The sequence below is a fragment of the Desmodus rotundus genome, chromosome 8 (genome assembly GCF_022682495.2).
Source record: "Desmodus rotundus isolate HL8 chromosome 8, HLdesRot8A.1, whole genome shotgun sequence".
Lineage (NCBI taxonomy): Eukaryota > Metazoa > Chordata > Mammalia > Chiroptera > Phyllostomidae > Desmodus > Desmodus rotundus.
The window spans coordinates 116,542,169-116,568,538 of record NC_071394.1 but is presented as its reverse complement, the minus strand read 5'-3'; the positions used below and the strand labels follow the sequence as shown (position 1 = coordinate 116,568,538).

At 41.7% G+C, this 26,370-nt stretch overlaps 1 protein-coding gene across 10 annotated transcripts in view; it reads right to left on the bottom strand.

The window, feature by feature from the left end:
- Nucleotides 1-26,370, bottom strand: part of LRRC3B (leucine rich repeat containing 3B) — a 77,074-nt gene that overhangs the window by 40,611 nt on the left and 10,093 nt on the right. For 4 of the 10 annotated variants that reach the window (XM_024565887.3, XM_045200019.2, XM_045200017.2 and 1 more), the window contains exon 2: nucleotides 11,285-11,371. The exons of 5 other annotated variants lie outside the window; for them this stretch is intronic. The gene's annotated coding sequence lies outside the window, so the exon portion shown is untranslated. Of the gene's footprint in view, nucleotides 1-8,874; nucleotides 10,172-11,284; nucleotides 11,372-26,370 lie in introns of those variants that run through there. One more of the 10 variants, XR_008427514.1, reaches the window with a different exon arrangement.

The window sequence follows — 26,370 nt, the reverse complement described above, 5'->3', positions numbered from 1 at the left end:
AGGCAAAACAAGTTCTTCCTGAGGAAGCAGCAAATATATAGAAATATAGACTAAAAAAACATAAGCTGGCTATTTATACAATACTATTTAAAATATCTCAGCCCTGGCAGAGTGATTTGGTTGGAGTGTAATCCCATACACCAAAAGGTTGGAGATTTGATCCCAGGTCAGGGTATATACCTAGATTGCAGGTTTGATCCCCAGCTAGGGCACATACAGGAGGCAACCAATCAATGTTTCTCCCTCACACTGATGTCTCTCTGTCTCTCTCTCTCTTCCTTCCTCTCTAAAATCAATAAGCATATCCTTGGGTGAGGATTAAAATCAAATCAAATCAAATCAAATATTTCAATGATAATCAAATGCTTCCATGTAATCCCAGAATCTGTCAGCACGGTTGTATATAATCCATAAAATTTCATACGCATTACCTTATTTTGACTTCCCAACAATTCTGAGAGGTTGCCAGGGCATCATTAGGTTCATTTCATAGATGAAGGAACTGAGACAGAGAGACTAGAGTATTTATTAGAGGACAAATGCAAATTGTGGAATCTGAACCTGAACTCACAGGTACATGTCACATGTGAATCCAGGAAAAGCATGGTAAGAGAGTGTACTCAGCAGCCAGCCTGCCCAGACTCAAAATCTAGGCTCTGCTGATCTGGGCAGTGTAAGAAATGAACCTTCCTGTGACTCAGTTTCTTTATTTATAAAGTAGAGATAATAATAGTACCTACTTCACAGGGTTGTTGTAAAGATAAAGTGAGTTAATATTCACAAAATGCTTGGCACCTTGTAAGCACCACCCATGTGGCTGTTATTATTAACATGCATATAAATATTTCGTTCCACCTCCCCTTTTAAATATAAAATGATGTTTGTGAAGTTATGTTTCCAGTTTTTATACTTATATATACTAAAACTCTCAACATGCTGAGCAAAATCATTAGCAAGTTAGCGTCTGACACCAACCCAGATACTTAATTGTCTGTGGATCCTAATACACCCCGCAATTACAGCGAACCGTCCCTTCTGTCAGGTAATTGGCTCTAGTCATGCCCATCCCATCACTCAGATGGGATGCGATCTGGTATCTTTCCGTTTATTTTCACCAGAGATGCGATCTTAGAAGCCACTCTGCCTACATTATGCAAACTCACAATGACCCAGAGGAAGCACTTAGTAAAATACTACAGACTGAAAAAACACGAAAGATCCCCCTTTCCTCCTGATGGCAAATTTTTTACCTATTTTCACAAGTGCAGCCTGGTATTTACTCCTTATCACAGATACCATGTCATCTGAAAATGTTTTGTGTAAAGAATGAGGCCTTGGTAAGAATGGGCGCTGCCTCGCCCCAGCTCTTCCCTTCTTGTCAGCATGTGGCAGCTGGTCCAGGACCAGCAGGACCTGGGGAGCCTGTGGGCAGATTGCAGGTCCCACTTCAGACCTATCCCAGGTGCCTGTGCACACAAAAGTTGGAGCAGCGCAGGGCCACCTCTCTGCAGGTGGTTTATTTGCCATTTCCCTTTTGCTGAAAGGGAAGAAAAAATGGCTAGTTGTTCAGTGGCTGGGTAAAGTCAAGATTAGCCTGAATATGATAGAACTATGATACAGTTCAGCAACCATTCTAGAACTAAAATCAGCCAGTCTCTTGCTGATTTTCTCTAATGTCTATTGTTACTTACTTATCAAAGCTTGAAAAAGCAGACATGGCCTCACCTGCCACAACCCAAAAAAATACAAGAATGAGTCATCACACTCCATAATTAGAGGAGCAAGCTTGGGTTCATAGCTGGATGAGCCCAGAAATGAATGAAAAGCCAGGCCGGACAATCATCCCTCTGCAAAACTGGGCTCGGAAGGCAACCTGGAAGGGAATAAGCATCTTGGCTGGAATAAAGAAGTTTAAGAGTCTCCCAACTAGTTATAAAAGTGGGGGAGGCAGGGGGTGTAACTTAATGAATCACTCTAACGCTGGAAATACTCAATGCCTGAAAGTAAGACTGAGTCTGTTTAAATGACTAAGGCTGTCCAATCAGGAAAGTGACCTAGCAGGTAAAAAAGTGGTAAAGCAATCCCTCAGGATAAGCCCTGCTCTCAGAGAGATGGGAGCTGCCAGAGCTCCAAGTTCTGTCTCAGAGGGGTTAGTCACAAACCATGATTGTGCCAGCCCCTTGGTCACTTTGTCTTTGGCAAGAAAGTATATTTTAAAATTGAATATAATTCAGTAAGTATTGACGGGGCAGCAAGTATCTACCTAGCATGGTGGGAATGTCAAATGTGGAGGTGATTCAGGCTGTTCTCTCAGGAATTTGCGGTTATTCACGGTATGTTATTTTCATGCATAGATACTCTACTTCATTTTTGTGAGGAGAGAAGGGCAAAGCTGGGAGTCTGGGGTTTAGAAAGCACTCTCCAGGCGATGGGTCCCTAAACAGCAGAACCGGTGGTCCCCAAAACCACACATTTTAATAGCTCTTTCACGTTTGATGGTTTCCACACGCGTATTTGATAGGCTACTGATTTGTATGTACTCTGGATCCCTATAAATAAGGTAAAGGAAGTGTTTTTCCTCTTGACTTAACAGAAAAGGCTCTGTAGCTCAGAGAACTGAGTCCGTGAGTCATGCTTGCATAGCCACAAAGGGGCAGAAAAAGGAATTGGAACTTGGATTCTATACAGCAGTCTAGGTCTTTGTCTTAGTGCTAAGTCCCATGCTTAGTCCTAAATTGCTTGCCAAGAATATCCACATACCTATTTCACTCTAATCTTGACCTTAGATTATCTTGTGAAGTAGAAAGCAGTGCATGCCAGTGATTCTGATTTTCAGAGGAGAAACTTGTCCAGTGGCTGTAGCAAAAGGGTCATCAGGACTGAAATCCCAATCTTCGGATTCCTGCACTGGGGAGCTTTCCTCTGCTCCCCTGCTGTAAGTACCCTCAAATTCATTTCCTAATTTTCTTGGGTACCTGGCTTGATTATATTTTGTTGCTTTCCTTGCAATTTGGTGCAGGCATTTGACTGAATTCTGGCCAATGGAATGAGAGTGCAAGGGATACATGCCTCCTCTAAGGCTTGGTTCATAGAAGTATCACATGCACAGTCCTCTAAGCCTCTTGCTCTTCTGACTAACTGGAATGGTGACAACATTGACACCTTTGGAAGTCATGTATTGATGATAATAGAGCCACAGTCAGCCTAGGTCCCTGAGTGACCGCATGGATCCAAGTCACTTTCCCTTTCAGCCTTACCACCAACCTCAAATTGCCCTGCACAGTCACATGTTTGAGGAATAAACTTTTGTTGCGCTGAGTCATGACATGTTTGGGTCCATTTGGTTTAGTACTCAGATGATCTTGGCTATGATGCACAACCAGCCCTGCGTACCAGCTGTCTGCGCCGGCAGCAGCCACACACCCCTTGATCTGCCTCACAGAGACTACCAAGTCCACCCTGCAGTGATTCTTTAGGACACTCATAAATTATTGAGTCAAAATGACCTGCAGAGGTGAGCAATCAGACACAGCCGTTGGGAAGCAGTGTAGAGAAGTAGATGAGATCAGGCTTTGGGAAAAAACCTCAGTTTGAAGTCCGACTCTATCATTTATTAGCTGTGCAAATTCTGGCTGGTCCCTTAGCCTCTCAGAGTCTGGGTTTCCTCATCTATCAAATGGTGATAATAAGTGGCGATTATGTTATGGTGAATTTTAAGCCATATCACAACTTATATGACATGTTTGGCACAGACCCTGCCGCATAAAGGGTACTTGGTAACCACCAGGCATTATTAATGCTATTTAGCATGCATGTGCCCTGAAAGGCCTTTTCTGTCACCACGACACAGCTTGAGTGTAGCTGAAGGTCACACGGGTAGTCGATCATGGAGCAGAGACAGGAGCTCTTCCTCATTTGATATTCTAAACAGGACAGAGCTACAGAAGACAGTTGCGACAATTAAAAAGATAAAGGTAAGTGCTGTTGATGCAAACAGCAGAAATGAATTAGTGAAATGAAGAGAAGTGTATTTGTCTCCAGCATGACTGGATTTTACTAATAGTCCTCGGCCAACCTGCCGAGGAAGACGTACTTATCAGCGAATGCGTACGTCATACCATCGCAGAGGCTGTACACTGGATTTTACCAACGTCCACATAAACGAAGCAGCACGTGACTCAGATACAGACATTAGTATGCTTCTAAGAGGCTGTCAGAGAACTCCAGAAGGTTCAGAAGAGTTACATTTTCTTATCTGCTGCTCACTGGCTTTAGGATAGGGTCATAGTATTTGCTCTATGACTACAGGCTTATTTTCTTCATTACTATCTTTGCCTTGTCATTTTAAAACTTGACTTTGGAAATTTCCCCTTTACTGTAGGGCTTAGTGAATGTAACACAGACATATCAACATACACGTGGACACCACAGGGTTCCCATTGCTTCAAATCTAATCAAACCTTCACCCAAATAAAATATGCCCATATAAAACTATAGCCATGCAGTACACTATTTTTAAATTCCATGCCATTCCAAATACTCATGTTATTCAATACTGCATTTTAAAAAATGACAATCTCTAAGTTCAAGTATATTTATTGACATTCTATGTTACCAGTTAAATTCATTCACATTGAGAGCGTGTACATCCTTCCTGGGATTATCAAGTCATCAGGAGCTGCCTTTTCTGCAGGCAGAATAAAAGGATATGATTAGATCCGAAAGCACCTCCAAAGATTTGCTGTTGTGATTTTTACTGTGATTCTCCGCCACGTCCCTTGCTTGTATTTTAGCATTAAAGCTGACATATGGCAGACTGTGACTCCATTCTCTGGGATAACACTGACAAAATGCTCATCACCTCCTGCAGAGCCAACAAGGACCACTGGCCAAAGTCTGGGTGCATCTGCCTCTGAGCTGTCTCATCTCCATTCCTTCTTCTCCAACCTTATGGCCACCACCTGGCATACTGCTCCTCTGTCTTTAACACCACTTGCAAATCTTCCCTTTTCATGAAGAGACTAGGCCTCAAACTCAGAATTGCTGACAGGTAAGAGTATCTAGCAAGAAACAACTTGCTTTATTTCTGTAGCATTATTTCCTAAGACTAAATTTCTATTTATGAGAAGTGACACTAGTTTTCCATTGAGGATGCCATAGAAATATTTGATAAATAGATAGGCAGAGATAGACATATATTCTACACAGACATATTTCAGTAAAAATAAATAAGTCATTTAAGACATATTAGGAAATGGTACACCCAATAAGAACCATAAAGATGTAAGGTAATAACTAAAGTTAGGAAATGTCACTTTAAAGCAACGTTAGCCTTCTAATGTGATGCAGGTTTATAGATTCTGCTTTGTTCTAGGCTCTTTTTATACACTGGTACTATGTTCATTGAAAACAAAAACATGAACAAAACACTTTCTCTGCTCTATGTTTGCCTTTTCCTATGAAACTGCACACACGATTCAATCAGCCTGGAATCCAGCCCCTTCACAGCCTATTCTGATGCTCCCTGATATTCTCTCTGTGCCTTTATGCCTCCAGGCTACAGCCAGAAAGAACTTTGTACTGTCTCACCACCCACCTTCTCATCTCTGCTTTTGCTTGTATTGTCCTTCTGCCCAGATCAACCTCCTTACCCCCTGCTGAAAAAGCCTTTGCTATTTCTCTCATCTCCCAAGTACTCCTAGAGCATGACCGCATTTCCCTTCAGCATTTATTATACCTTATTTTATTTTATAGTTCTGTATCAAAACCTCCTGAGAGATTTTTAAAACAACTGATGCTTTAGCCCCGCCTTAGAAATTCTTGTTTAATGTGTGTAGAGTATAGCCGGGCTTTAGAGGATTTTAGACACTTTCCAAGAGTCTAGTATGCAGCAGGATTTGGGAATCCATCACTAGAGACATTTATGACCTTCCCTGGACCCCTGCTTTGGCCAGTCAGCTTTTTATGTTTATTCACCTTGGTACAGATGGAATGGCAGTGGGAAAACAACTCAAGAGTCCAATTGAGCATTCTGAACAGATCTGGGTCTGGGCTTACTAAGCCCACCTGGTCTTATTCTAGCACATCCAGATCTCTGATGGATTTTCTATCGTGATCCTGTCACATAATTGCACAGGTTATTAGAAACAGACCACCAGGAACAGGAAGGCATCACAGTAAATTCAGCCAGGCTTTGGACTGCGTCTGCACCTAGGAAATGTATCCTGCAGGCTATTTTAGGTTGTTACTTAGACACGAGAAAACAAAACAAAACAAAACAAAACAAAACAGTCATCTAGTGTCACCAGGTATGGACACTATAAATTCCTCCAGTCTCCACAAGATACAAGTCACGTCTTTATAAACTAAATGCCACCCATCAGATGAACCTCTGTTTTCAAGATGGTGTCTTTCAGAATGACTGTGCCTAATACTTCCCGACACACACATGAGTATAGTCTGTTCTCAAAAACAAACAAGAGAGATTTGAAAAGGGTAGGTCATAGTACGATCTAACACCTGGTTCTGAGCTGTAATCAGAAAAATGATTTAAGGGCCTAATGAACCCAGCATGATGAAGAGTTCTCAAAATCTCTGCTAGCCTTAAGGTTACCTTCTGTTATTTAAAGAATGCCACCAGCTTTGTTTTCTGTGAGCTCTTCCTTCTGACAGTTCACAGGTTTTGTTTTATACTCCACCACTCTCAGCCTCCCCAAGGCTTAAATCAGTGAGAAATGACATGCCAGTTTCTCCTAAAACATTATTAATGACGGACCAATGTCTTAACTCACATGTATATTTCAAATCAGCTTTTCTGTCATCTGTGTTTTCCTGCCTGTAGAAAAATGACAGAAATTCTAGATTTCAGGGAGAAACCATCCCGATATAAGACAAGTCAGCCAAATTTAATGTCAGAGAGATGTAAGTCATTTTCCTTTCATTAATTCCCACTAATATCTTCTTCTTCCTCTTTTTTCCCTTTCCCCACCCGTGTCTCTTCAATATTTTTACCAGTCTTTTAGGCACTTTTGTTCTCTCTTCCTAGTATGTCCATCTTGTCTGTTCTTTTTTCTCATAAGCTCATCCTCCTGTTTTGGAGTGACCTCCTCCTAAGCATGAATCTACCAGGGGATGCTGTCACCCCTTCCCCTCCTCCTGAACCCTGGCAATGCCTTGCCCTGGTAGCAGTGAAAGCAACTCCTTCCAGAAACAGATTCTAGCACATTAAAGATACAGACTTATGCCGTAATAAAAATGTGTGCGCATATGGATCAGAACTGGAAGGCGAGAATCCAGAAAACATTGAAAATATTTTGTAGTATCGTAAAATTTAGGGAGATGCTTTATTGACTTTCCTTGGTGTTATGACTGTGTTAGTTGAATTTTAAACTTTTAAATAAAAAGTATACACTTTTAAAAAATGTTACCTTAAAGTCTCTAAACATCTATGGATTATTTTTTAAAGTAGGGTTGTGGGTGAGTCATTCAAAGTCTGAGACAAAATAATGAGTACCTTTGCAGAGGCACACTTAGCACATGGACATTTGAAACGGCGTGTCCTCTTTGGATTAAAGAATTCCTACACACCCTCCCCACAGAGGAACTTTACTCTTGCAGAACTTGAGCTGCTCCTGTTCTCTTACCTCCCTGGAGCCTCGCATTTAGTTCCCTGGCTCCTCTATGCTATTCCATTTGCTTCTCTGTTCTGCCCCACTTCACAGCTGTGCGATGACACCACACACTTCCCGGCAGCAGATGCTGGTAGAAGCAGGTGCCAAAGCAGCAGAGGCTGTGAGAAATGGAGAGAACGCCTCAACGGGTGGGGCTCTTCCTCACAGTCCCCAGCTGTCCTTCCTTCCCGGTCCTGGGGACAGGACAGGCCTAGGTGATCACAGGAGTGTTGTCATTTTCTCATCTATAAAATAGCCTTTTTGAGAATTCATTGACGTCATACATATTAAAGAGCCTAACTATAGTAAACTCTCGATATATGGTTATTTTTACTATGCTGACACCTTATGAGTTAGCTTTCCAGGCAGAATTGATCAGTAAGGATGTTGGGGCAATTTTCCATTTATTTCAAGAAAGCCATGTTTTTTAGGATGGGCAATAAGGGACTTCTGTAACCCATGTGAAGGTTTGTTTAGATGGGCCCCTGAGAGAAGAAAATAAATGAAAGGTGTCTGTGGGATATATTACGACACTTCTCTCATTCATTCTTTCACTCAACAAGTACGTGTTGAGCATCGGTTCCATGTTAGACTGACTACCTTGTAGGGCTCCAGGATACAGCACTGATAAAGCAAATTTCCTGACCCTATGGGAGCTGAGCTGAGCAGAAGAGACAAATACTAACAACCGAGCCCACACACGCGCCAGCTCGTGTGTAGTGTGTCAGGGGTGATAAGTGCTGTGTAGAAAATCGAACTTGGATAAGAATGACAAAGAATGGGGTGGGGGGGAGGGGCATGGTCACATATCTCAAATGGTGATCAGAGAAAGCCTCTCTAATAAGGGGACATTTACATTTGTGTAGAGCTGTGTCGTCTAGAGACTTTCAGAAATTGTTCGTCAGTAAAACAAGCACATCTGATGCATGGAAATTCTTACTATGAATGCCGCTAGGAGTAAATCATTTTTAATATATCCTGCCTCCATATGGAAGAAATTATTTTCCATGACAATCATGAAATGGAACAAATATACTTCATGTATAAACTAAAATGTGCACATACCAAACAAAATCATATACTTGGAAGTATCCAAAAGTTAAGCAAAAAGCAAAACTGTAAGTGGTCACAGAGAATGGCAGAATTAATGTAACTCAAGGTCTACCTATTTTTATAATCACTGTGCTCCATTGTTTGTCCCAAATCTACTATTTAAATGCCAGAATACATGGTACCACAGAGCAGGAGCCGTGGGCAGGCAGTGCCTGAGCAAGAGAAGGATCTGAGAGCCTTTGTTCCCCTTATTCAGCAGATAACTGAGGCCATGTGCACCAGTCTGCATTACCGGGACTTGTCCGAATTAACTTCCATGTAGAATACAGCACTTATTCAATAATAACAATAATGTGCCTTGGAGCTCACTTAGGTTATTAAAATTTAACAGTAACAGAAATGCACATTCTGAGGGGGAAAAAGTATTTTTGAGACATTTGTTTAGGTATGCTAGTGTTTGGGGATAAGAAGCAGAACAACTCACAGGTTGGTTTCATGAGAGCTTTAAATTCTCTATGTGACTGTTTATTGCCTGCCCCCACGGTATGCTGCTTCTATTGCTTCACCCGAGATATGCCACTTGGTGGGGGCGGGGCTGGGTGACCCCCCTCTTTTCATTTCCAGATCTAACACGCTCCCGCTTCCAAATATGTTTCACACTCTCTTTCATGTACCATTGTGACTCTGGATACAACAGTCCATATCCTGGAAGTGAAGTGGTCTGACATGGTTTCTGAGGCTCAGCAGAAAAGCTTATTTGACTTACAAGTCAGACAGGAAAACTCAAGAACCATATGATTTCACTGGTGTGGGATATAAAACGGAAAGCAACAAATGAGCAAGCGAAACAAACAAACAAACACTCCCAGTCACAGACAACAGAGCGGCGGTTACTGGAGGAAAAACGGGTTGGGGGCAGTGAAGGGTAATGTGGTCTTCTGAACTAAAGATGAAATGTTCTGAACTAAAGTTTCCAAAGAAACAGTGGAGAGAAGTCAGTGAGGGGCTGGGCATTCTCTCTGAACCTTAGAGCTCAAATGTTAGTTTCTTCACAGAAGCCAGTGGAAGGAAGCTCTTTTGTTCTCAAAAACAAGAAAACAAGAGAAAGAATCACTTAGGCGATGTTGCAAGAAAATTTTGTCTTGTGGTTAGTCCTACCAGGAGCAACCTGGCCTTCAGTGAGATGATCAGTATGCAACCCTTGGACACCTTTAGGAATTTAAGATTCATCTTCTATTTCTAACTGTTTTCTTGAAAACATAAGAAGCTTCAGAAAAAAAAAAAGGAGCTGTGTTTAAATCCTCGGAGTAAGCTATATTTCAGGGCTGCGCTTAATTTGTGATTTCTCCTGTGCTAATTAATTCACCTCTCCTCTTCAAACAGAACTCTGTACAAAAAACTTCAGTTCTCCAAAACAGAAAAATGCCTGGTCTCCTTTTTGAGTTGTCCTAAGGGAGAAATGTAAGTTTAAGATGTAGACTGTCAGTATATTTATCTTTATTACAGATAATGTACTCATTTTAAGGCATAATCCACATTACAAATTTGGTTTTACAACTGCTTGTTCTTTAAGCCACTCAAATTAAAAATAATATAATTTAAATATTTGTGCATCAAGGTCCCTGTGATATATATTTTTTTTCAGGAAATATGAGCATTTTTATAAGGGTTTCTTTTGGAAGTTTAACAAAAAGACCCCACATCTTAGGAGGTATGGGCGGGATTCTGGTCCTCTGGAGAGGGGAGAGGAGAAATCCGATTGGCTGTGCACTCTCCTTTTCTGACTCAGTTTACCAAAATTCTTATACTTGGAAATAGAGGGAGATAATACATTCTGAGAGCCGCAGGTGAAGTCATTCTCTCCAAATTCAAATTTTGGTTTCATTTCCTTAAACTAGAAATTTCAATTTCCACTAACATTTAACCCATTTTAACATCCTGGGAACACTGGGAATGGGGAGGGGAGAAGGCACAGCACCATGCAGGGTGGCAGAGAGGAGGGGGTTTCGCCCTCTGAAATCAACACAATTTGCTGCCTGATTCAGTCACTAGCAGGGTGATTTGCTCACTTATTAAAAAAACACCTCTCTCGAAACATCATGAATAATGGATTGAGATTTCTGAAACCGCCCCTCCTTTCCCTCCACAATTTAAATCAAGCTTTTTCAAATCCAACATACTACATCTTGATTGAAGACTGAAATGGTTATAAATAGTAAAGGTTGAAACATTTCCACCATGGTGGGTAGATGAAAAAATAATCCTCCTGCCCATGGGCAAGATGTCCCCAACAGCCCAGCGTCACCACTGTCCTTCATCACAGAGCTATCTTGAAGGAACACAAGGAACAAAAATAGTCCACGGCCATGGCCGTGGCACCGCTGTGCCTGCCTCCAAGCTGAACCCTCTGCATTGTTTCCTGCCTCCCCCAGACCAAGCATATGATGCTATTTTCTTTAAGCTTAACTTGGCACAGGGCGGCTGTGTGTAGCTTGAGTTCTTAATACAGTCTGCCTCGGAGGCTGGGCATTGTTTAAATGCTGCCTGCTCTGTGTACTTACATCTGTAAACTGTTTGCTGAGTATCAGTTTCCAAGCTGGAGAATTTTTCATCTTGCTTCAAATTCCTCCAAGTTTCATTTGAAACCCCTGCCAATGAAAGCAGTTAAATTATGTGTCAGAAATGTGAGACCTTTACAGAAAATGCCGCAAGAATGTGAAAGGACACTTCAGGCTGGGGCAGAGGGAAGGGGTGCATCATGGATAAGGCAGAGAAGGCCTAATAGTAAGTGTTTGATAATTTCCAAATGACTCTCTGAAACCTGTGTCATCTGACCTTCAGAACAGCCACACAAGCCTCTTCCATCCCTCATGGAGGTCCCAATAACTTCCATGCACCAAATTTTTATTGAGCACCTAATATGTACCAGCGTCTGGTACCCCCACAAGAGTCAAGGCCTCTACTCACGTAGAGCTCAGGGTTGAAAGGGGAGACAGATAATGAAAACAAACAAATAAATCATCAAGGTAACGCAACACAGTGAGAGGAGCCATGAAGAAAACCCATCAGGGTAATATGTGAGAGAGTGATCAAGGGTGGGAAGGCTGCTCTGAGTGGTGACATGGGAGCTGAGAGTGAAAAGTGAGTAGAATGCCATGGGGTGATCTGTGGGAGGGGCATGTCAAGCAGAAGGAAGTGTAGGTTCAGCAGCTTAGAAGCAGGAATATGCTTGGCATGTTCTGCAGACAGAAAGAAGGCCAGCATGACCGACTGACTGCAGCTGAGGGAGAGAATGGTAGGGGACTCCCTCCCTGAGTGTGCGTGACCATGCATAAAGAAAGAAGATGGAGGAGAAGGAGGAAATGAGGCTCATATTTGTTGAATGTTTACTATGAGCCAGGCCTTGAGCCAAGTTCACAGTCATAGGTGGCAGGGCTGGGCCTCCATCCAGGTTCTCTGACTCTAACTCCTTTAGTTTTCTACTATACCATGCTGCCTGGCCCACGCCCTGCCATCTGGAAGAACAGCTTTGGTTCACCCAGGTGGAAACAGAGGAAAGAGAAGCAACATTGATATTCAGAATCCTACATGGGATCTTTTTATCTGCCAGCCTATCTCGCGAGTGATTTTATATGAAGGGCATATGTTGACCTGGTTTTTAAAAATTGCAATTTCTCTAGTCCTAAGAAATAGTGTTTCCACTTCCTGTCCTTGGTGGCTTCTCAGCTGGAGAATCAGCTGATGGATTCTACACTCTGGGGTAAACTGAAGCAGAGCAGATAGAATGCAATTATAAGATGTAACTGAAAAGGTGACAGAAAAAGAAAAAATAAAACATATTTAATGCCTCCAGGAAATGAATCCAAATAGATCTTGATCTGTATTACAAGGAGATTGCAATATACGTTCTTTCCCCCACCTTCCTTTAAGCAAGTTGGAATACTCTCTCTGTCACTGCTTTCACATGAACTCAAATTGCTTTAGAAACCTGTCATATTAAATTAGCCAAAGCAGATAGTAATTCAGAGGGGTGCCAATGTGGCATTATTGAAAATTGCCGGTTGGAAGGCTTCCTTGCAGCATTATTCAGGAACAATAACTCACTTTCATCACCATGTGTCAGTATGAGCAAATGATGAGCTTTGTGTGGTTTTTAAATTAAACTTCTTTAAAAGTCCGTCCTGAAGATAAAAAGTGTGCAGAGAACACCTGCATTCATCAGTGAGAGAACTGGCGAACGAGAGCACACCCGGGCATTGGCGCCACTCTGTAGTGTCACTTGGTGTGAAATACACCCAAAACACTGACCCTGTGGCAGCCCGGCAGAGCAGTCAGGTTTTAGGAGATCCTTGACCTTGATATCAGGGACAAGCTCAAAGGCCATGGGAATTAGGAATACACAGCCAGAGACATTTAAAATGAAAGAACTCTTCCTTGTGATATCAACGATCGATCATCTCCTCAGAGAGGCCTTCCCCAACCACCCTGCTTCATCACTCCCTGTCATGTTACCATCATACTTTTTTTTAAACAAGACTTAGTAAATTTTTATACTACCCAATTCATCTCATTACTGGTTTGGCTACTTCTATCCTTCCCATTCCAGAACGTAATCTCCATAAGAAGCAAGAGCTTAACCATCTTCATTTGCCCCAGGGAACAATACTTGGAACATAGTCAACAATAAATAAATATTTATTGAGAGACTTTTGAATTCACAAAAAATCGTATTATACCAGAGCGGAGGCTATTCTGTAACAGTATTGTTTTATGAGCTGTCGGCTAGAATCCAGGCGGTCACCATGAAATGTCTGTCCTGGGTTCTGCTGACCAGAGACTGGCTTTATGCCTAATGGTTACTTAGCAGAGAGAATATTAGTGGTGGAATAGCTGTGGAGCTATTGTGGGTCTTGGCATGCTCCTTAGCAGGTCAAGGAAAATTTTATCCCACACCGTCAACAAAACAAAAAGACAACCTACTGAATGGGAGAAGATATTGCCAAATGATACATCTGATGAAGGGTTACTATCCAAACTGTATAAGGAACTTCCGTAACTTAATGTAAAAAAAAAATTAAAAAATGGGCAGGAGACCTGAATAGACATTTCTGTAAAGCAGACATACAGATGGCCAACAGACATATGAAAAGATGTTGAATGTCACTAATCATTAGGAAAATGCAAATCAATTGTAAATTGGTGCAGTCAATATGGAAAACAGTATGGGGATTACAACAAAAATAAATAAATAAAAATAGAGCTGCTATACAAGCCAGCAATTCCACTTCTGGGTATTTAAAGAAAAAGATACTAATTTAAAAAGACATACGGGTCCTTATGTTCATTGCAGCATTATTCAGAATAGCCAAGATACGAAAGCAACATAAGTGTCCACTGATAGATGAATGGGTAAAGAAGAGGTGGTGCACATATACAATGGAATATTATCCAGCAATAAAAAAGAATAAAATCTTGCTATTTGCAACAACATGGATGGACCTGCAGGATATTATGCTAAGTGAAATAAGTCAGATAGAGAAAGATAAATACTGTATGATCTCACTCATATGTGGAATCTGAAAAATAATGAATAAACAAAATCAAACAGAGACAAATCCACAAATACAGAGAACAGGCTGACAGATGCTAAAGGGGAAGGGGGGATAGATGAAATAAAAACAAGAACAAAAATTTTTTTAAATGGGGTGTACTAAGGAATAAAAATCATAGTAAAAAATTTTAATTGTTATCTAATTCCTGAACACCTATTTCTTCTTTTAAAGATTTCATTTATTTATTTTTAGAGAGAGGTGAAGGGGGGGAGAGAGGGAGAGAAACATCAGTGTGTGGTTGCCTCTTGTGTGCCCCCTACTGGAGACCTGGCCCACAACTCAGACATGTGCCCTAACCAGGAATCAAACCAGTGACCCTTTGGTTAGCAGGCTGGCACTCAATCCACTGAGCAACACCAGCCAGGGCCTGAACACACAATGAAATTCTTTAAAAAAAAATTTTATTGTATTTTTCCATTACCATTTGACCTCCTTATATCCCCCTCATACAATGAAATTCTTAGATTATCTCTGAGACCTATCTCAAAAAGTCTAATATTTTTTGCACTGTTTTTTTGGAAAAATTTTAAGTCTAAGTCTACAGAAAGGGTGCAAGAATTGCACAGTGAACACTCTGGGTTAACCAACTATTAATATTCTGTCGCATTTGCTTTCTCTCTCTGTGTACACATGTCTATGGCTTGTGTTGATGTATGTGGGCACATATATCTATGTGTCTGTGTATATGTATGTACCTATGTGTGTTAGCATGTATATATCTCTGAGTGTTTATATGGGCCTTACATGTACATGTGAGTGTATGTGCATGCACGTATATTTCGGCTTAAACTATTTGAAAGTTAGTTGCCGATATTGATGGACCTCATCCCTAAATACTTCAGCACCAAACTACTAAGACCAAGGTTAATCCCCCTGACTATAATCATTACAGTCAAGAAATTTAAAATTTAGAAGTATACTATTTTCTAATATGCAATTGGTTTTCAAATTTCCTTAAGTGTACCCAAGTGTCCCTTATAACTCATATTTTATCCCGGGTCCAATCAACAATCACACATTATATTTAACTGTCACATCTCTTTAATCTCCTTTTTCTCTAGAATGGTTCCCCAGACATGGTCTTTTGGGTTTTGTTTGTTTATTTGTTTGTTTTGGTCCTTTATGACATTGAGAGTTTTGTAGAGTCCAGTTGTTTACAGATTTCCTCTTCATTTTAATTTGTTTGATTATTTCTCCTCATTATATCTGGTTAAAGTCTCACATTTGAAGTATCTCACATAACCAAAATAAAGTGAATGTGAAATAACCCATATTTCCAAACGAAATTTTTAGGCTGAAATACCAGACCAATAAAGAATAAAACACTCTGACATAGGTATCAGGTATCACCTGATCAGACCTCCTCTGAATTTGTTAAAATCTTTATAATGCAATTAAGACAGTGCTTCCCACATATTACTCACTCACATACTCCCTTCAAGGATTTTGCTGCATTGGAGTTCTACTCGTATTAGCATTTATACAATCTTTTACTTTAATTCAGTTGACTTATTTAAACTATTTCTTATCCTGAGAAGCAATACTGGTATTAGTGGTTTTGCTATGCTTACTATATTTTTCTGTTTACCAAGTATACATAAATATCAAAAAATATTTGTGCACATCTATGAGAGGGACTCCCAAACCCCCAAATTTTAGGGGGACCCTTGAAAACCCCAAAATTATCTTCTGGAGGGCAGTCCTCTTGTAGTACAGGCTTCATCTGCTAGTCGAGTGTTCTAAGAATCCATCTGTATCAGTATACCAGCTGGTATTGTTGTAAGAGGCTGCATTCCACTTCAGTGAATTTTTTTTTGAAGACTTTTCAATGTGTTTGCCCATTTCATGATGGGTAATTTACAAGCACACCTGCCCACACTGCGCTGAGTGTTCGGCAGGTTTTGACCAAAATTGGCATGACACCCGTACCCCACCTCCTCCATTCAACCAATCTTGCCCTTAGCAACGTGTTTTTGTTTCCCCCAGATGAAAAAAGTCCTCAAAGGGAAATGTTTTGCCGATGTGGAAGAAGTGAACAAAAAATAGCAGAAGCAATAAAAGGCATCAAAATCAACAAGTGCAAAAACCATTTTGAGCAGTGGAGAAAATATCGCAATGGGTATATTGCACCAAATGGAGAGTATTTTGAAGGTGTCTGAAGTTTAAACATGTATGAATAAATATGCAATTTTTTATAAATAAATTTCAGGGGGTTTTTGGGTCTCCCTTTGTGCAACTACCTGCTATACCACAATAGAGAATAGTACTTAGGGAGAGTCTGAGTAGGGTGTAGTCAAATTGGGGGCTGGGGGCGGTGTTGTACATTTAGACCGAGTTGGCAGAAAGGGCCTGCCTTCTCAGGAACTAAGGAAACAAGAAGGTGCCAAGGCTGGCGGCCAAGCTGAAGACAACATCCAAACAAATGACAAAAGCTACAACTCTTGAGAGACGGTGCTTCTATCTATAGTCCCCAGATGCCAGATTGATTGCTTCTCCATTCCTTTCCCAACCCCCTGAACAGGCAAGATGGTAAACAAGGCTCAGGAAAATGCTTTTCAGGCAAACTCTGACACTGAAGAAACCACTGAGTCTTCCAGAAGGCCAGTCTTTGTGGCCTGCAAAATATGCATATTGGATCACAGGATTCCTGGTATGTCACAGCCTCTACATTTTCCAGGAGACTGAGGTCCAGAAATGCTTAGTGGGTTGTCCAAGCTCATACTGCCAGTTCGTGGCAAATCAGGAACTTCATCCATGACTTCAGATGCTTAGGCCATTCAGATGTTCATTCTACTCCTCAGGCTGAGGCCTGAGCCTATATAGCTATTCATATACAAAACCACCTATACATGTACACCATATACATATATAAAAACAATTTATACACACATACATATAACCACATCCATATATACCCATACACACTCACACACATATACATGTAAAAAACACTCTAGCTTCCTCAGTCCATCCTAAATTCTCTTTCAACCACAAATGTGTCCAGCCCCAAAGAGATCATCATTCTTCAGTTCTCACCTTTGTCATCTTTGCTGTTCACCAAACAGCCACCTTTCTCTGTGTCCCTGCATGTGGGAACTGTGCAGCCTGGCCCAACCCACACTTGAATGCTTTTAGTAACTCTGGCCACCCTAGGTTCTACCAATGTATGAGCATAATATAAACAGTCAGAGTTAGACCCCCCGATAATTATTCTAGGACTGGGCCTACCTCCTCCTTTCCACCTCAGGTCAAACCCTTCAGAATAAAAGGCTGGTTCAGGCGTGAGTTGAGATCACCCCATACCTGTACCGGCAGCTGGTAGATATTCAGCCACTCATTGGCCCAGGACAATCTCAGGGACTCTCCCTCTCTTTGGTCCCCACATCTAATTGGTTATTAAGTTCAGTGGCATCTGTCTCCTGAGCATCTCTCTCCATCCTTGCTTCTCCTTGCTGGCTCGTAGGCCTGGGTGCAGGCCCTCACTTTCCTTTGAACACTGTTACAAGATCTCCTTCCTGTATCCCTGAGCCCTGACTGCCCACCAAGCCACCCTCTACATTAGTGACTTTTAAAGGGCGTTGCAGGAACTCTTGGAGGTCCCTGAAATCCTTACAGGGATCCATGAGGACAAGACTATATCCATAACATTGTAAACATGATTTGACTATAGACATGATATAGACTATTACCATAGTCCTATGTCATAACACTAAAGATATGAGTTGCCTTTGCTACTCTTATTCTATCACCAGTGTACAGTGGCATTTCCTAAAGTCTTTTTGACATGGGATATCACGACAGATTGAATGCAGATGCAGACAAGAGAATCAGCCTGTCTTCTATGAAGCCAGGCATTAAAGAGATGTAATTCAAAAATGGATAATGATGTTACTCTTCTCACAGAACTTTTGTTTTGGGAAATGAATTATGTTTCCTATAAAAATGTGTTTTTATGTTAACATGCAATGGGGTTATTGTGATATTAAATGAGTTAGTAACCATGTTTTAAATTTGTTAGAACTTCTAACATGGTACATATGGATAATATAACCCACATAAACAAAAACTCTTTGGGATCCTCAATAATTGTTGAGCATCTAGAAGGTTTCTGACACCAGAAAGTCTGAGACCCACTGCTTGGATTATTTTCTTAAAGCAAACTCATTTTATCACATTATTCCTCCATTTATAAACCACTGCTACCCGAGGAGAAAGTTCCTGCTGTTGATCAAGGCCCTCAAGGCCATCCACTGCAGCTCTGTCTCCTCACAAGGGCTGTCACCTGCCTTACCACCTCACTACCCACCCTGTGCCCATGCCTCATCCAGCCGCCCCCAGCGTAGGTTCCCTAAGTCAACTACAGTGGTTTATATTGTGTTGACTTCCTTCCATTTGGACCAAGTTTCCTGGAACTCCCTTCCCTGTGGGGTTCAAGTTAGGGCTGGCCACAACAGAAATCCGTGGGACATTCGGAAGCAGAAGTGAAACTTCAGCGTTACACGTGAAAGGCAGTGTTGCAGCTCCCATGCATTGTCGCTGATCGTCTAACTTACCTCCTTGGCGAGGGCAGAGGTGGACTCCTATCTTGCCCAGCGCCCACTGCATTTCCACCCTGAGTTTCTGAGTTTGTGTGTGCAGCTCCTGGGAGAAGGGCGTCAGCTGCTTCTACAGCATGGGTTTCAGTTCATCCTCCCAGGTGCCAGTGTATCCTCGCTTCCCCTCGCTTAGGTCCTGCTTTTCCCCCTCTGAACCCTGCTGACCTAGAGCAATGTCAGGACCAGTAGCAGAGGCGATGCCTTCTGTCGACCGTCGACCTCCTCATCAGCTTCCTTCACAGGCTTTGCTCAGTGATCTTTCTCTGCTCCTCCACCTGAGCCCCACTAGACCTCCGCAGCCCAAGCGGCTCCCACAACTCTGCAAGGTCTGACTCCTACGGGAAATCCATTATTCCACGTCATTCACATCGGCTCTGCTTCCTTGTTCACAACCTGATTCACGCTAACTCTCCAGGTGTCTTTCCCTTCCCCTCTAGTGGAATATCAGTTTTATCTTTCCTAAATCAACCCAGGGTCTCAGAAGCCCTTTCGAACCATTCTCACCAGCACAGCACCCAGGTGGATACGCCTGGTCTTCTCCGCGTCCTCGCTGCACTTAGCACGCACATGCAGCCCTCCACCTGAAATGCTTTGTGAACTCAGTTTTCCACAGATGTCTCTCCCTCCCGTGTGTGCCAGCTGTCTGAAATGAGAGACAAGATCTCATGATGTCTCTCTTTGTATCCCCAGTCACTGGAGCAAATGCATGTTTGTTAAATGACCTGAACACAGAGGAGGCAGAATACATATGGCACTGTGGATTTCTAAATGTCAGACGCTGGGCAAGAGGATGAATGGGAAAATGTGGGAGTGAAAAATCCCATTTTTCTAAGCTGGAGGCTCTGCATAGAGGTTCGAGTTTTGAGAGTCTACTGAGCATAAGACTGACTAGGGAGCTTATTAAAAATGCAGATTCCTAGTGCCACAGATACTCTGTGAGTATGCGGATATTTCCGCTATTCTGAGTTAGCTGCTTCAGCACCTAGAACTCTTCAGTTTAAAAAGACACAGTGTTCTGATGGAGGGGGTCCTCAGAACACTCTGCTTAGGGCACCGATTCTTAAATTAGGCTGTTCTGAATCACGCGGTGGGGGAGGTAGGGAAAGCAAGGAAGATTTGATAAAAATGTAGTTTCCTGGGCCTCAGCCAAATCTTCAGAATCAGAGGTGCTTTGAGAGCGGTGAGCGTTCAGTGGGGCTGAGTCGGGAAACTCACCCCCCTGGTTTAACTACTTAGTCGTAAGCACCTGGGGCGGCGGCATTGCCTTTCTGTCTTCATCAACTCATCTAAGCTCATCCCTGAACCTTCCCTCTACAAAGCGGACAGCCTATGGTGGCCCTGAATGTAAATGATGAATACCCATAAGGAAAGACCTTTTAGGGGGTCATCTAAAACGATCCTAAGGAGAAGAGAGGAAACTCTTGGAAAAATACTGAATTGACACAATAAAAAACCTGACTCATAGAAAGGACCAAATACTAGAAGACAGGCATCTCTCCCCAGTTTTTCCAGAGAGTTTAGCTGTCTCCCTGTGCCTACGGATCCTCTCCAGGTGTTTCCCCGCGTGATCTAGACTTGCACCACCCAGCGTGGTGACCGCTGGGCACCTGTGATGACGGAGCCCTGGAAATGTGGCTAGTGGCACTGAAGAGCTAAATGTTTGATTTTCTTTGTGGACAATATAAATTTAGATCTAAAAATTAATCCTCAGTCCAGTGCCTGGAAAACATTTAAGTACAGTTCAAACAACTTGGATATGTAAATATACTTCTTGAACTGTAAATTTTATGGATTCTAAATACAGGTCGTGTTCCTTATGAAAATTCAGTGCCGAAGTGCAATATGCTGTAAGTATAAAATACACACTGTATTTTAAAGACTCAACATGAAAAAATTCAATAAATTTTATTTGACTCTATGTTAAAGTGATAATCTTGGATATATTAGGTTAAATAACATGTATTACTAAAATTAATTTCATCTTTTTCTTTTTTACATGTTTACTGTGGTTACTGGAAAATTTTAAATTACATAAAGAGCTAGCATCATATTTCTACTGGAAAATTCTGTTTAAAAATGTAGAATATGACTATTGAATGTTGTCACTAAATATTTTGAAATTATCTTGGAATGTTACTTTATAGAAGGAAATGAGGGCCCCTCTATTGTCACTTCAGAGGGCTATGGGCTGATTCCAAGGACACACTCATTTTGGAAATGCAGTCTTTTCAGGGTCTCATCCCCTAGCCCCTCCATCCACTATGGAGCAGCCTTCGGAGTAGCTGATGAGCCCCCTTCCTAAAAGAAGCCTGGGGATTTTCAAGTCCCAGCTTGGTGTTTATGCTCCTCGATCACCCTCATCATTCAGCAGCCTTACTTTAAATGACTTTGGCTTATTTAAAAACACCAGACCCACCCCAAAACAGTAGGAGAATTAACACTGATGAGAATAGTCAAAACATTTTATTACTCGCTCTCAAAAAAGATCCAATACTACTTTGAATAAAGGCCACAGCATCTCTCCCCTAAAAGGTCAGTTTTGAAGCCAGCCACACTCTCCAGGTTGAATTCTGGCATGTTTCTTATATAAACTATCAAACAGAAAATGACATTCTTTTATAATACCTTCTATGAATCTCATCTGCCTGAAAACGGCTTTGGTTGTAATTTTCCATGTTATCAGGTGTAGACTCACACACTGAGACAGAGGTTGGTAACTCAGGTCCATGGTCCTTCTGTGTGGCCACAGCTGGAATGCAGGGGATCCACAACCTTGGGACATCTTTTCTGATTTTTTTCCCATTGACCTCCAATGGGGATTTGATATTTCCTTTTGTTTTAAAGGCAAACAACAGACTACAGTACTATCATCAGTGCCTATCATGTCACCAATAAAAATCAAATTTTTTTCCAAATGAAAACACAGTTGTTCCAGAAATCCTGAAATATCATCTGTGTACGTCATGACTTCAAGACCGTTATATCTTCTGATGATAGCCCCTCATAATATGCAGAAGCTACTATTGGCCAAGTTCTCATCCCATAGTCACAAAAGCAGACAGGTTCATCTTCTCATAGTGAACCAGACCCCTATGATGCTTTATGGTCTTCCCTATGGACACTCATTTGTTCTTTATGGATACATGAAAAGAAGCCAGTCATTTAAATTATCTGTTGCAGTTTTGCAAAACGGAACAGTTCAAATGAGACATTTTAATTCTCCTAAGTGATCATTGTCTTTTGCAATCTAATAGGCATGTGGGTTACCAGTCTAGACAAGGCAAGTTCAAACACCTCCGATGGGTAAGTTACCTACTGAAGTGTGTTATTAAAAGTAATTTTTAAAAATATGTTTGACAGATTAGGCAGAGATACAGGTCATGCAAAATGTAAGTAATATGAGAATCTGTATGTTTTGTGTATTCTTTATCTTTTTATTTTTGGTTTTTATAATCCTATGTACTTAAAATATTACATTTAAAATATTTTTACATTTAAGCTAAACAAATTAAAGAATATTTGATTTCTACACTTTTTTATTTTTACATTTAAAAAAAATAAGGAGGGGTAGATAGGTTTCTCTAGACTGCCAAGAAGAAAAGTGGTTAAATAACCACCCCTGACTGACCTAGGCATTACCTTACTGATGTAGGGCCCTGAGTAGCCACGTGTGTTTAACTAGAGACACCTGCTACAATTGGAATCCACATGTGTGACCATGCGCTGGTCACAGTCATGCTCACACCTCCCACTCCATGCACAACCAAGTGGGAAGGTTTCTCTGTATTCCTTCTCTATTGTCACCACACACACACACACCAGTAGAGAAAGGGAGGTGAGCTAAAAAAAAGGCGTCGTGGCGCACAGTTTCACATGCGAAAGCCCTCAAAGTGGATGACGACGTAGTGGTTCTGAAGCTTCGAAAGCAAGCACAGATTTCCTAGGAGCTCAATAAATTACCATTAATTTTTCTAGAAACCAGTTGACGCTTCCACCCTCCGTATGAAAAGTGAATTAAAATCTTGCCTGTTATTACCGAAGCTATTTCCCTCTGTCAGTTGAAGACATTATAAATGTATATTTAGAAACACGACAGCACGTACCACTTAAAAAGAAAGCCATGCGGGGCTTACACAGGAAAACCGGGCTCGGCAGAAGAAAGCGACGCGTGTTGGAGGCCTGTGTTTCATCGCACTGTTGTCCCAACACTGAGAAACACCCCAGCATAAAACAACGCTGTCGCTTATAGAAATCTTGTCCTGGTTTTTTTTTAAACACCAAAAACAAGATTCAGCCCACAATTTAATATTGTCAATACATATTCTTCATTATACAACTGGCACGCCAACTGTTACCTAAGCACTTCGGATTCTTCAAATCCCACACCCACACGTTCTGAACTCATCTGCACCCAGATATGAATAAAGATGAATAGCATCTTGAGGAAATAGCTTCTCCATTCTCAAATGGCAAAAGCCATGGAGCAAACTCCTTGTAGTGTCTGAGGGACTGCTTAGACAGACAAGAAAGAACCCTAATGCCACCATTGTTTTTTTTTTCTCGGAAAAATCACATCCTTCTGTGGCAACCTGCCCATTGGAGATATAAAATGAAAAGATACCTCAGAAGTCCTTTCTGATATCGAGGTGCTATGATTCTTTTATAAATAAATTATTTTTTTATTTTTGTTAAACTTAAATTAATTAGGTTTTGGTAGGTCAGCAGCCCAACTCAGCATCACTTGCTAGCATGCTGAGTAAATAGGAAACCATGCTGACTGTATTTATTTTACTATCATTATGTCTCCATGGGGTGAGCTAGTAAAAAAGTTCAGGCTGTTAACAGTTTGGTGATATATATACATACACACATAATATACTTGAAAAAATTATTTTTCCTTCATTTCAAACCATAATTTCATGAGCTCCCCAACACTTGAATGAATTTTTCCCCCCAAATGTTTGTTTATAAATTGGATATTTTCACTGCATTCATTAGTGTTCCTTCATTCATTCAACAAGTATCTACTATGTGCCAGGCTGGTGGTGAACATAGGTAAAGTGGTACAAAAACAGGTACTTTTTTGTTCAAAAAGATGTTTTATAAAGTGCCTAGGAACCCAGGCTAACTTATAGTAATTTCCTATATCAGTCAGCTTGGGCCGCCCATAACAAAATACCATACTCATAGACTCGATAGAACAGGAATTTATTTCTCACAGTTCTTGAGACTGGAAGTCCAAGATCAAGGTGCCAGCAAGATCGATGTCTAGTGAGGGCCCTCTGCTCAGGTTGCAGATGGCCATGTTCTTGCTATTTCCTCACATGGCCTTTCCTCGGTGTTTATAGGTAGAGAGAATTGAGCTCTCTGGTCCCTTCTCATCAGAGCACTAACCCCACATGAGGTCCTCACCCTTGTCAGCTCGTCTAAACCTAACCACCTCCCAAAGGCCGCACCTCCAGATATCATCCTGCTAGGAGTTAGGACTTCAACACTTCCTTAACAGCAAATGTGTTGTTTCACCTGTAATGTTACTTCAACAGACCAAAATTTTCCAATCTATCTCCGAGTACTGGGACCTCAGCTCCTCTGGAGCTTCTGCAGTGGACAAGGGGGACAGGGTCCCAGGCGTCAACAGGGGATGAGAGCTATAGCAGCATCAGACACCTCAGTACTGAGGGCCAGGTGGCTTAGGGCTTGGAAGAGAATAAACTAGACTCTGAGGCCCAGGTCAGCTTCTGAAGTAGAGGTGTTAAGATCCCTACAGTGGGGCCAAAGTCCATAACTGACAGGCTTGTGTAAATCAGGTATCTTTACTTCAAGGCCTGCCTGTATGTATGTCTGTATGTATTTATCTTCACCCAGGGCCATTTTTTTTTCATTGCCTTTAGAGAGAGAGTAAGGGGGAGAGAAAGGGAGAGAGAAACATTGATCAGTTGCCTCTCGTAGGCTCCCTAACCGGGGATTGAACCTGCAATCCAGGCATGTGTCCTGACTGGGAATCAAAGCCGCAATCTTTTGGTGCACAGGAGGACACTTCAACCAACTGAGCCACACTGACCAGCGCAACCTGCCTGCATCTCTGAAGCTTCTCGGGATCAAGTTCAATCAGGCAATACAACAAAACACATAAAGATAACACACAAAATCAGAATAGTACCAAGATTCAATGTATTTAAAATAACCTTGGGGTTTTTTTTGTTTGTTTTTTGTTTTTTGCAAAGACGCAGTTACATAGTGCTTTTAACCAGGCCTGATGGAATTGGCCGGATGCATAGCCACCTCTCTGCTATGTGAATGCCAACACCCATCAATCTCAGCCCCTCAACTAGAAATAATTCAGCTCTTTAAAGGTCTGATCATTTCCTTAAAAGCCTGCATGATCAAAGCCATCTTGGAATGGAAAGAGATCAAAGGGGGAAATTATAAAGATGCAGGTGTAGATTTTAACATGACCTAGACTGATACCTAGGAGGGCTGACTGCTTCTCAGAGAATCCTCCCTCACCCCAGAGAAACAACACATACCACGCAGAGGCTGCGTGCACCTTTCCCGGTTATCCTGGATCCATGTGGAAGCAATCAACAGCTCAGATCCATCTTAGCTGGAGCTCTGACACGCAGACTTTCAAAATGGAATGTCAAGCTCCTTCGTGATGTTTTTAACAGAAAGGGAAAAAATACTCCTACATTTCTCTTCCCCCATCTATTGTTAAAATTAAAGAGGCAGGCGAGGACATTCAGGGTATCTTTGGGTGACTCAAATCAGGCTTGGGGCAGCACTGAGTGTACGTCTCTGCCACGTGGGGCCTACAAATAATTCTAAAGCATGTCTGGTTCTTTGCAAGGGCTTTCCTCTCCATAGTCCAAAGGCTCTTCACAGCAAGGTATATAGTACATGAAATATGATAGCCATCTGGCAGAAACCAGAGCTCAGAAGGCTTCAGGGACTCTACCTGTGGTCACACAGCTAATGGCAGAATTGTATTCGAAATCAGGAATTCTGATTGTTGATCTTACCTTTATACAAGCTTGGAAACACCACTCTCTGCAGGAGGCCGAATAGAGCTTGTGGATAAGTTTTGTTTCTAATTGAAATAATTCTACCATTAAACAATAAAAACTTGCACATAAAAATCGGGAATTCTGGCTCTTTGAAAAATCCAGAGGTCTGACCTGACCTGGTGCAGGCAACAGTGGATCTTACGGTAACCCACAAACAATCAGAGGCCCCTCCCTCGCCCTCCATGGTCTCACGCTCCGCTACACAAAACTCCTACAGCCTATGCTGTTCCCTCATCCATGCCTGTGCTCGAATGACTTCCCTCCTCCCGGGGCGCCTCTGTCTGTCTTTCCAGTTTGGTGGGCATATGGGATCAATCTTTCAGGATTCAGTTCAAATGCCCCCAGCTCTGTGAAGTCAATTCCGATATCTCTGGAA